A 9,533-nucleotide genomic window follows, 5' to 3' on the forward strand; every position below is an offset into this window, starting at 1 on the left:
TTAGTATTAGTCTTCTCATTGTTCCTATCCCCCATCTCCTCCCACTTATGACTGCAGGACTGTAACTTTGCTGCTTGTATCCTTATGATTGATATCGATTGTTTCCTATTATGATTTGATGGCTTATTTGTAGCCTATAACTATTATTAAGTATTGTACTTTATGATTCGTATCTTTCCTTTTATGTACACTTATGTACACTTATGCACCAAAGACAAATTCCTTGTCTGTCCGGTCACACTCAGCCAATAAAGAATTCTATTCTGCATTCTATTCTATTCTATTCTATTCTGCATTCTATTCTGCACTATTCTATTCTATTCTGCATTCTATTCTATTCTATTCTATTCTATTCTGCATTCTATTCTATTCTGCATTCTATTCTATTCTGCATTCTATTCTATTCTGCATTCTATTCAATTCTCCATTCTATTCAATTCTCCATTCTATTCTATTCTACATTATATTCTATTCTATTCTGCACTATTCTATTCTATTCTGCATTCTATTCTATTCTATTCTATTCTGCATTCTATTCTGCACTATTCTATTCTATTCTGCATTCTATTCTATTCTATTCTATTCTATTCTGCATTCTATTCTATTCTGCATTCTATTCCATTCTGCATTCTATTCTATTCTATTCTATTCTGCATTCTATTCAATTCTCCATTCTATTCAATTCTCCATTCTATTCTATTCTACATTATATTCTATTCTATTCTGCACTATTCTATTCTATTCTATTCTGCATTCTATTCTATTCTATTCTGCATTCTATTCTACATTCTATTCTATTCTGCATTCTATTCTATTCTGCATTCTATTCTATTCTATTCTGCATTCTATTCTATTCTATTCTGCATTCTATTCTACATTCTATTCTGCATTCTATTCTACATTCTATTCTGCATTCTATTCTATTCTGCATTCTATTCTATTCTGCATTCTATTCTATTCTACATTCTATTCTATTCTACATTCTATTCTGCATTCTATTCTATTCTGCACTATTCTATTCTATTCTGCATTCTATTCTATTCTATTCTGCATTCTATTCTATTCTGCATTCTATTCTATTCTGCATTCTATTCTGCATTCTATTCTATTCTGCATTCTATTCTATTCTATTCTGCATTCTATTCTATTCTGCATTCTATTCTGCATTCTATTCTATTCTGCATTCTATTCTACATTCTATTCTATTCTATTCTGCATTCTATTCTATTCTGCATTCTATTCTACATTCTATTCTATTCTGCATTCTATTCTATTCTGCATTCTATTCTACATTCTATTCTATTCTATTCTGCATTCTATTCTATTCTGCATTCTATTCTATTCTGCATTCTATTCTACATTCTATTCTATTCTGCATTCTATTCTATTCTATTCTGCATTCTATTCTACATTCTATTCTATTCTACATTCTATTCTATTCTGCATTCTATTCTACATTCTATTCTATTCTGCATTCTATTCTACATTCTATTCTATTCTGCATTCTATTCTATTCTATTCTGCATTCTATTCTATTCTATTCTGCATTCTATTCTATTTTGCATTCTATTCAATATTTCCAGAACCTCAAAATGCTGTTCACCCTCAATCAATAGGGGGGCAGGTGGCGGATCCACTGGCGGACGTAAAGATGAAAAACAAACAGATTTAATGAGATTAATGTGGAAAACAGGATATACACAGTTGAGGTGCTTGGGTAACTGCAAGTGAACCGAAACAGGATTGATGACCTTGATTATGGGAAACGGGCCCACGTACTTAGGCCCCAACTTCTTAGACTTCTGCGTAGTTTGAAGGAACTTTGTGGATGGATAAACTTGGTCACCCACTTTGTACTGATAAGGTTGAGAACGTTTCTTATCAGCCTGTTTCTTATGCGCACGGTGCGCAGCATCCAAAGTGCCAAGTGCCAAATATCCTGCAACCGCTCACTCCACTCGGAGATGGATGAAACCTGTGGTTTTCCACAACGGAGGCACATGAAAGGCTTGTCTTTGCCGGCTGAGCTTCCCTTCCCTTCACCCCTGATGCGGAATGGGGCCCTTTGAGCTGGGGGTGTGTGTGATCTCTCTGCTTTTTCCCCTTTCACACGTTGAAGTCTAATCAAGTCTAGTTCAACATCTGCTGTATTTTCATAGCAAGCAACAACTCGCTTAGGAAGGTGTCTGTTAACGCATTGTTGGTAAACGTCCTCATTTAATCCCAATGCAAACTGATCCTGAACCTCTTCAGCCACTGGCCTATTTCCCTGTTTTAGGGCCATAAAATTCACCTTCCCTCGTTTCTCAATTAGCGGGTCATCAAACCTCCTCTTAAGTGCAGCCATAAAGTCATTAAAATTCCTCAGGACAGGGGAATTACATTGGTGTAAGCTCACCATCCAATCGGCCGCTTTTTCTTCCAAAGAAAGTGAAGCTATTCGCACTTTTATGTCATCTGATTCTAAACCTTGGCCATATTTTTCCATGTAGTTGCAAATCTGCATGAGGAAAGGACCCAACCTCTTCGTATCACCGTTCTATTTTACTGGTAAGGGAGGGGCTTTTGCACTTCTGCGTCTTCTGGGGTAAAGTTGGTTCTGCAGTTTCTCTTTCAATCTCCTCATCATCGCTTGCTTGCAATGACATTTTCTCCGTCCTTCTTGTGAGTACACCCCCCACGGTAGGTTGAAAACTCCTGGTGGGGTGTTCGTGAGTCTTCGCTTACTATCAGCACTCCTCCATTAGATAATTAGGAAAGGAAACCCACATGACTCCATTGATAGAAATCAAGTGTACTTTTACTAATTATAAATGATCAGAAGCGTAGCAAAGCGAAGACTGATTATTTAGGCGCGAAAGCGAGTGATATATAAAATAACCCATTCCCCACCCCTTGGCATCCCAGTCACAGTCCAATCATAATTCTCCCAAGTGTCAGGTGCGAGATAACTTCGAAAGCTGTGAGCGCCTCCACCTGTATACTGGACCCGTGTCCCTCCTGGCTGGTTGCCAACAGCAGTGAGGTGACACGAGGCTGGATCCACGCGGTTGTTACCGCTTCCCTTCGGGAGGGGCACTTCCCCGCCGCACTTAAAGCGGCAGTGGTGAGACCCCTCCTGAAGAAACCATCCTTGGATCCAGCCGTTCTTAATAACTATCGTCCAGTCTCCAACCTTCCCTTTGTTGGGAAGGTTGTTGAGAAGGTGGTGGCCTTCCAGCTTCAGCGTACCTTGGAGGAAGCTAACTATCTTGACCCCTTCCAGTCCGGCTTCAGGCCCGGTTACAGCACAGAAACCGCTTTGGTCGCATTGACCGATGATCTCTGGAGAGCCAGAGATGGAGGCCATGCGTCCATCCTGGTTCTCCTTGACCTCTCAGCGGCTTTCGATACCATCGACCATGGTATCCTTCTGTGACGACTGCGGGAGGTGAGAGTGGGAGGCACTGTTCTGCGGTGGTTCTCCTCCTACCTCTCGGACAGGTCGCAGTCGGTGTTGGTGGGGGGGCAGAGATCGTCCCCGAGGCCCCTAACTTATGGGGTGCCGCAGGGTTCGGTCTTATCCCCCCTACTATTCAACATATACATGAAACCGCTGGGCGAGATCATTCGGAGGCACGGGATAAAATACCATCAATACGCGGACGATACACAGCTGTATCTGTCCGCCCCGTGCCAACTCAATGAAGCGGTGGACGTGATGAACCGGGGTCTTGAGGCCGTTAAGGACTGGATGAGAGCTAACAAACTGGTACTCAACCCAGACAAGACCGAGTGGCTGTTGTGTTTCCCTCCCAACAATTTGGCCAACATTCCACCAATCAGGCTGGGGGGTCAAAATTTATACCCCTCAGACAGGGTCCGCAACTTGGGAGTCCTCCTGGACCCACAGCTGACTTTTGACCACCATTTGTCAGCTGTGACCAGGGGGGCATTTGCCCAGGTTCGCCTGGTGCGCCAGTTGCGGCCCTACCTGAACCGGGAGGCTCTCACAACAGTCACTCGAGCCCTTGTGATCTCTAGGCTGGAATACTGCAATGTGCTCTACATGGGGCTGCCCTTGAAGAGCATCCGGCGACTTCAGCTAGTCCAGAATGCAGCTGCGCGAGTGATTGTGGGCGCACCGCGGTGCGCCCACATAACACCGATCCTCCGTGAGCTGCGCTGGCTACCTGTTGATCTCCGGGTGCGCTTCAAGGTGCTACTCACCATTCATAAAGCCCTTCATGGTAGTGGATCTGACTATTTGAGAGACCGCCTTCTGCCGATTACCTCCCTTCGTCCCATCAGATCGCATAGAGTAGGCCTCCTCCGAATTCCATCCGCCAGTCAGTGCCGACTGGCGACTACGCGGAGGAGAGCCTTCTCGGTTGCAGCTCCGACGCTTTGGAACGATCTCCCCGTGGAGATTCGCACCCTCACCACCGTCCAGACCTTCCGCACGGCCCTCAAGATCTGGCTATCCCGTCAGGCCTGGGGATAAGATCCTAATCTTGCCCCGCCCGAATGCCGAATGAATGTTGTGTTTTATTGGTTATTTTCCTTTATTCACATTTCTTTTGTGTCCTGTCTTGCACTCCCCTCCTATGAAATGTAAACCGCCCTGAGTCCCCTTAGGGAAAAGGGCGGCCTATAAATGTCAATAAAAATGAAAAAAAAAATGAAAAAATGAAAGGCATCACCCAGATGGAATGTCGGTGCCGTTGGCCTTGGCGGGAAACCTCCTCCGCATGTGCAGCAAGACGGGCAGCAGAAACTCCAGAATCTTCCTCCAGCACAATTAGTAGTCCCCTCCCAAATACCATGCCCCCCCCTCCCCGTTTCAATGGCAGCCGAAGCAGCAGCAAAGCAGAGGCTGACAGAAGGTTATTAAGCTAATCACCTGGTTGTTTAGTGAATCTGGCTTCCCCATGCTTTTCAGAAGATTGCAAAAGGAGAGGGGGGGTGTCACATGATGCCGGGACATGGCAAACGTCATAAATATGAGTCAGTGGTCACAAAAGGGGATGAAGTGACTTTGGAACACGGCCCTGAGTCCTTGGGGGAAGGGTGACATATAAATCCAATAAACAACAACAACAACGTAAACATGAGCCAGCTGTACAAAGAACCTGGATTTTGACGATCAAAATTTGGATGTTTGGCAACTGATTCATATTTATGACGGTCCTGGAGTCATGTGGTTCTATTTTGAGACCACGGACTCATATTTATGACAGTTGCTGTGTCCTGGGGTCCCGTAACACCCCCCTCCCCCCTTTTGAAGGCACGTTCACTTAACAATGAACCGTGTTGCTAATTTAGCAACCTCAGTGATTCACTTAACAACTATGGCAAGAAAGGTCATAACAATGGGGCAAGATTCATTTAACAACTGTCTTGCCAGCAACGGAAAATTATGTCATAAATCGAGGACTCCCTGTGTAAAAACAGCTTCTACTTGGATTAGTGCCTAAGAAATAAATAAACAGAGACTTATTTTATTGTTTAAAAAATTGGATCCTTCTTAATCTGTTACTGATTTTCCCTGTTTTGAGGCTTTAGGCCAAATCTTATCTTGATTGCAAGATTCATCAAATTCTTTGGGGCCTATTTGGGAGCATCAAATGCTCAGCATCAAATAATTAACCGGACATCACCTGGTGCTTATTAATTTAAGAGTCACTTCCCCCCTAAATCCTTTGGAACATCAAGGTTAAAAGAGCCCACAGCTGAACCTACAAAGCCGCTAAACTCCGCTGGAATTGTTTTAGGATAATTAAAACAAATTGTTTGTGTTATATGATTGGAGTAGGTAATTTGGCTGCCATTGCTGAATGACCCAGCCTCAGTTTTTTCCCATCTGTGTTGTGTGAATCCTAGCTCTAGGCTACAGCTGCCAAAAAAGCCAACACAGTTCTAGGCTGCCTCAACAGAGGGAGAGAATCAAGATCCCGTGAAGGGTTAATATCACTTTACAAGGCCTTGGTAAGGCCACACTTGGAATATTTGCATTCAATTTTGGTCGCCACGATGTAGAAGTGATGTGGAGACTCTAGAAAGAGTGCAGAGAAGAGCAACAAAGAGGATTAGGGGACTGGAGGCTAAAACATAGGAAGAACGGTTGCAGGAACTGGGTATGCGTAGTTTAATGAAAAGAAGGACTAGGGGACACATGATAGCAGTCTTCCGATATCTCAGGGGCTACCCCAAAGAAGAGGGAGTCAAGCTATTCTCCAGGGCACCTGAGGGCAGAACAAGAAGCAATGGGTGGAAACTAATCAAGGAGAGAAGCAACCTAGAACTGAGGAGAAATTTCCTAACAGTGAGAACAAGTAACCAGTAGAACAACTTGCCTTCAGAAGTTGTGGGAGTTTCATCACTGGAGGCTTTTAAAAAGAGACTGGACAGCCACTGGTCTGAAATGGGATAGGGTTTCCTGCCTGAGCAGAAGGGGTTGGACTAGAAGACCTCCAAGGTCCCTTCCAACTCCGTTATTCTGCCTGCCTGCCTTCCTTCTCCATCACTGGGAATTTTAAAGAAAAGATTGAACAGCCATTTGTCTGAAATGCTACAAGGTCTCCTCCTTGAGCAGGGGGTTGGACTAGAAGACCTCCAGAGTCCCTTCCAATCCTGCTGCTCTGTTATATTATTATTATTAATATTTCTGGTTTATTTATTGCTGTCGTGAAAAACAATCCTTGGGGAATTTGTGCTGGACTAGAAGACCCCCCACAAGATCCCTTCCATCTCTATTAGGCCAGTGTGTGATTTGAGCTGGGCAAATGTTAAAAATTAATACAAAACAATAAAAAAAAAGAATTCTAGCCCACAAATGGTATTAAAAATACTTTCCCTTGTAACGTCTTTGCTGCAGCTCACCAATCCGGAAAAAGGGTTTCTGATTTTTTGGTTATTGGGTTTTAAAAAAAATACTCTCACCATGAGTTTGCAAGTTATGGGTTACTCATACACCTCTCTCTAAGCAGATTAAATTGAAGGCGTACCTACATCTTGATGTGGTTTTCCCAGAGTTTCATCTTTCCCAACAGAGTTACGTAAAAAAAAATGCTCCATATAGATTTGCAAGGGGAGCCTTTTAAGTGCCTGTGCACACTGTTTGCATGTGAGCAATGCGCCCTGATCCAAGCCACGGATCTCTGGAAGTAAGCCAAGCCTTCCATCTGCACATAGGCTCTCTTGCCTATAATGGAGCCTTCCAGAATATCAATTAAAGTTAGGCATTCTGTTCTTTGGAACCTGATTGCCACAGATGGCCAGGCTTTCCTTGAAGCTTAAGAAGAAGAAAAAACCAAACCTTGCAAATTAACTCTCTGTATGCTAGTTTAAGGGCAGAAGCTGGGAGATCAATTTCTAACTTGAAAAAGCCATATATATATATATATATATATATATATGTATGTATGTATGTATGTATGTATGTATGAATGATGTATGTATGTATGTATTTAGTGTCACAAATACAACACATATTTATATATATCTGGCTTTTTCAAGTTTTATATATATATATATATATATATATATATATATATATATATGTATGTATGTATGTGTATGTATGTGTATATATGTGTATATATGTGTATGTATGTATGTGTGTGTGTGTGTGTGTGTGTGTATATATATATATATATATATATATATATATATATATATATATATATATATATATATATGTGTGTGTTATATTTATGCTGATAAATAAATAAAGGGAGAGTAGTATAGATCTATTTCAAGCTATTTAGCTTTCATCAGCTAGCCATACCCAAGTTTTTGGGAATCGAACCTGTGCTCTATTGCCTCTATTGTGACTTTAAAGTGTATATATATATATATATATATATATATATATATATATATATATATATATATATATATATATATATGTAGGTCTCTAGTTGTTCGGGTTTTCTCCCGCGTAGAATTGGAGATGTCTTGGCGACGTTTCGACGAAGTCACATTCGTCATCTTCAGGCTGCTGCTGACTACTTCAGGTTTGGTGTTTCCAGGAGTAGGGCTCCTGGAAACACCAAACCTGAAGTAGTCAGCAGCAGCCTGAAGATGACGAATGTGACTTCGTCGAAACGTCGCCAAGACATCTCCAATTCTACGCGGGAGAAAACCCGAACAACTAGAGACCTACATACTAACACCCGCGAAAACCTCAGAAAACATATATATATATATATATGCATGCATACCAGGGGTTGTGACTCTAAATACATACCTATTCCCTGGCTCAGCTGATAAGGAGAAGAACCTTGTGGCTTAATGGTTAACACATCTGCCTAAGATGCAATACAGCACAGGTTCTAATCCCAGTAAGGGTATGGCTAGCTGATGAGAGCTAAATAGCTTGAAATAGATCTATACTAGTCTCCCTTTATTTATTTATCAGCACAAATACAACACACACACACACACACACACACATATTCCTCTGGAAATTAACATTGCAAAATACGTTTAATTTCAGTGTCTTGGCTCAGTGGCAAAGACACTGATCTTGTCAATCAGAAAGGTTGGCGGTTTGAATCCCTAGTACAGGTCTCCTGTGTAAGCAGGGAGTTGGACTAGATGACATCCAGGGTCCCTTCCAACTGTAACTTTATCCTTAAAAGCTCTGCTTTGTGGCTTTATGGTTTATTCCTCCATACTCTGCACATGGTCCAGGGATTCATTAATTTTAGAATAGAAGAACACTCTAATCTGTTTTTTTTTAAAATAGAAAAGTGGGTAGATTTTTTTTTAAAAGAAACTTATTATTTTAAATGTTATTTCCTATCTGGAGAATGGCACCTAGATTTATCTTGAAAACTTTGTGCTACTTCACATCTAGACTGGGGAATAAACGGTAAGAATTCACGTTTCTTTGGTATCTTCGTGGACAGTTTTTTTTTGTTTTGGGCCCCAATATTGGATGTATCAATTTATCCCTGCTTTTTCTGGGGACGGTTCCTAGGCTAGTCTGGAGCTCTGGGATTTCCCCGTGGTCTCCCATCCAAGAAGCTCCATCCCCTTCCATTCATTCAGGGAGAGATGGGCGACCGTGGTCCGTTTCAATGAAAGTCTATTATGTCTTACAAAATGGTAATAAAATGGCCTTACCTTGTTAGAACCCTCTGGCTTTTAGTGGATAAAAGAGGGGAAAAATAAAGATAATCCCTTTAAATAACCCAGTGCTACTATCACAGGGGTATCTTTCAGCAGAAACCACAACTCCCAAGAGCCTTTGCGGCGAACCCTGGTTTTTTTTTTTTTTTTTTTAGCCCCTCCTCCCCCGCCCTCAGCGCCACCTGGCCCGATAATCCCCAATCTCCCGCCTCGGCTTCCCGTCGCCATGGCAACCAGGCGCCTCCGAACACATGGAGCGCGCCGTGCCGCTCAGGGTCTCCCGTGGGGCGGGGGCGGAGTGCAAATCGAGGCCCAGGCTTCGAAGGGGGCCCTAGGCCGCGTGGATGTATAAGGGGCAGGGCTCTCGCCCGTCCTCCCCCGTGGCGTTTGAGCGGAGGGAGGGGCGGGAGCGGCCT

Source organism: Thamnophis elegans, chromosome 1 (assembly GCF_009769535.1).
Source record: "Thamnophis elegans isolate rThaEle1 chromosome 1, rThaEle1.pri, whole genome shotgun sequence".
In the NCBI taxonomy this organism is placed as follows: domain Eukaryota; kingdom Metazoa; phylum Chordata; class Lepidosauria; order Squamata; family Colubridae; genus Thamnophis; species Thamnophis elegans.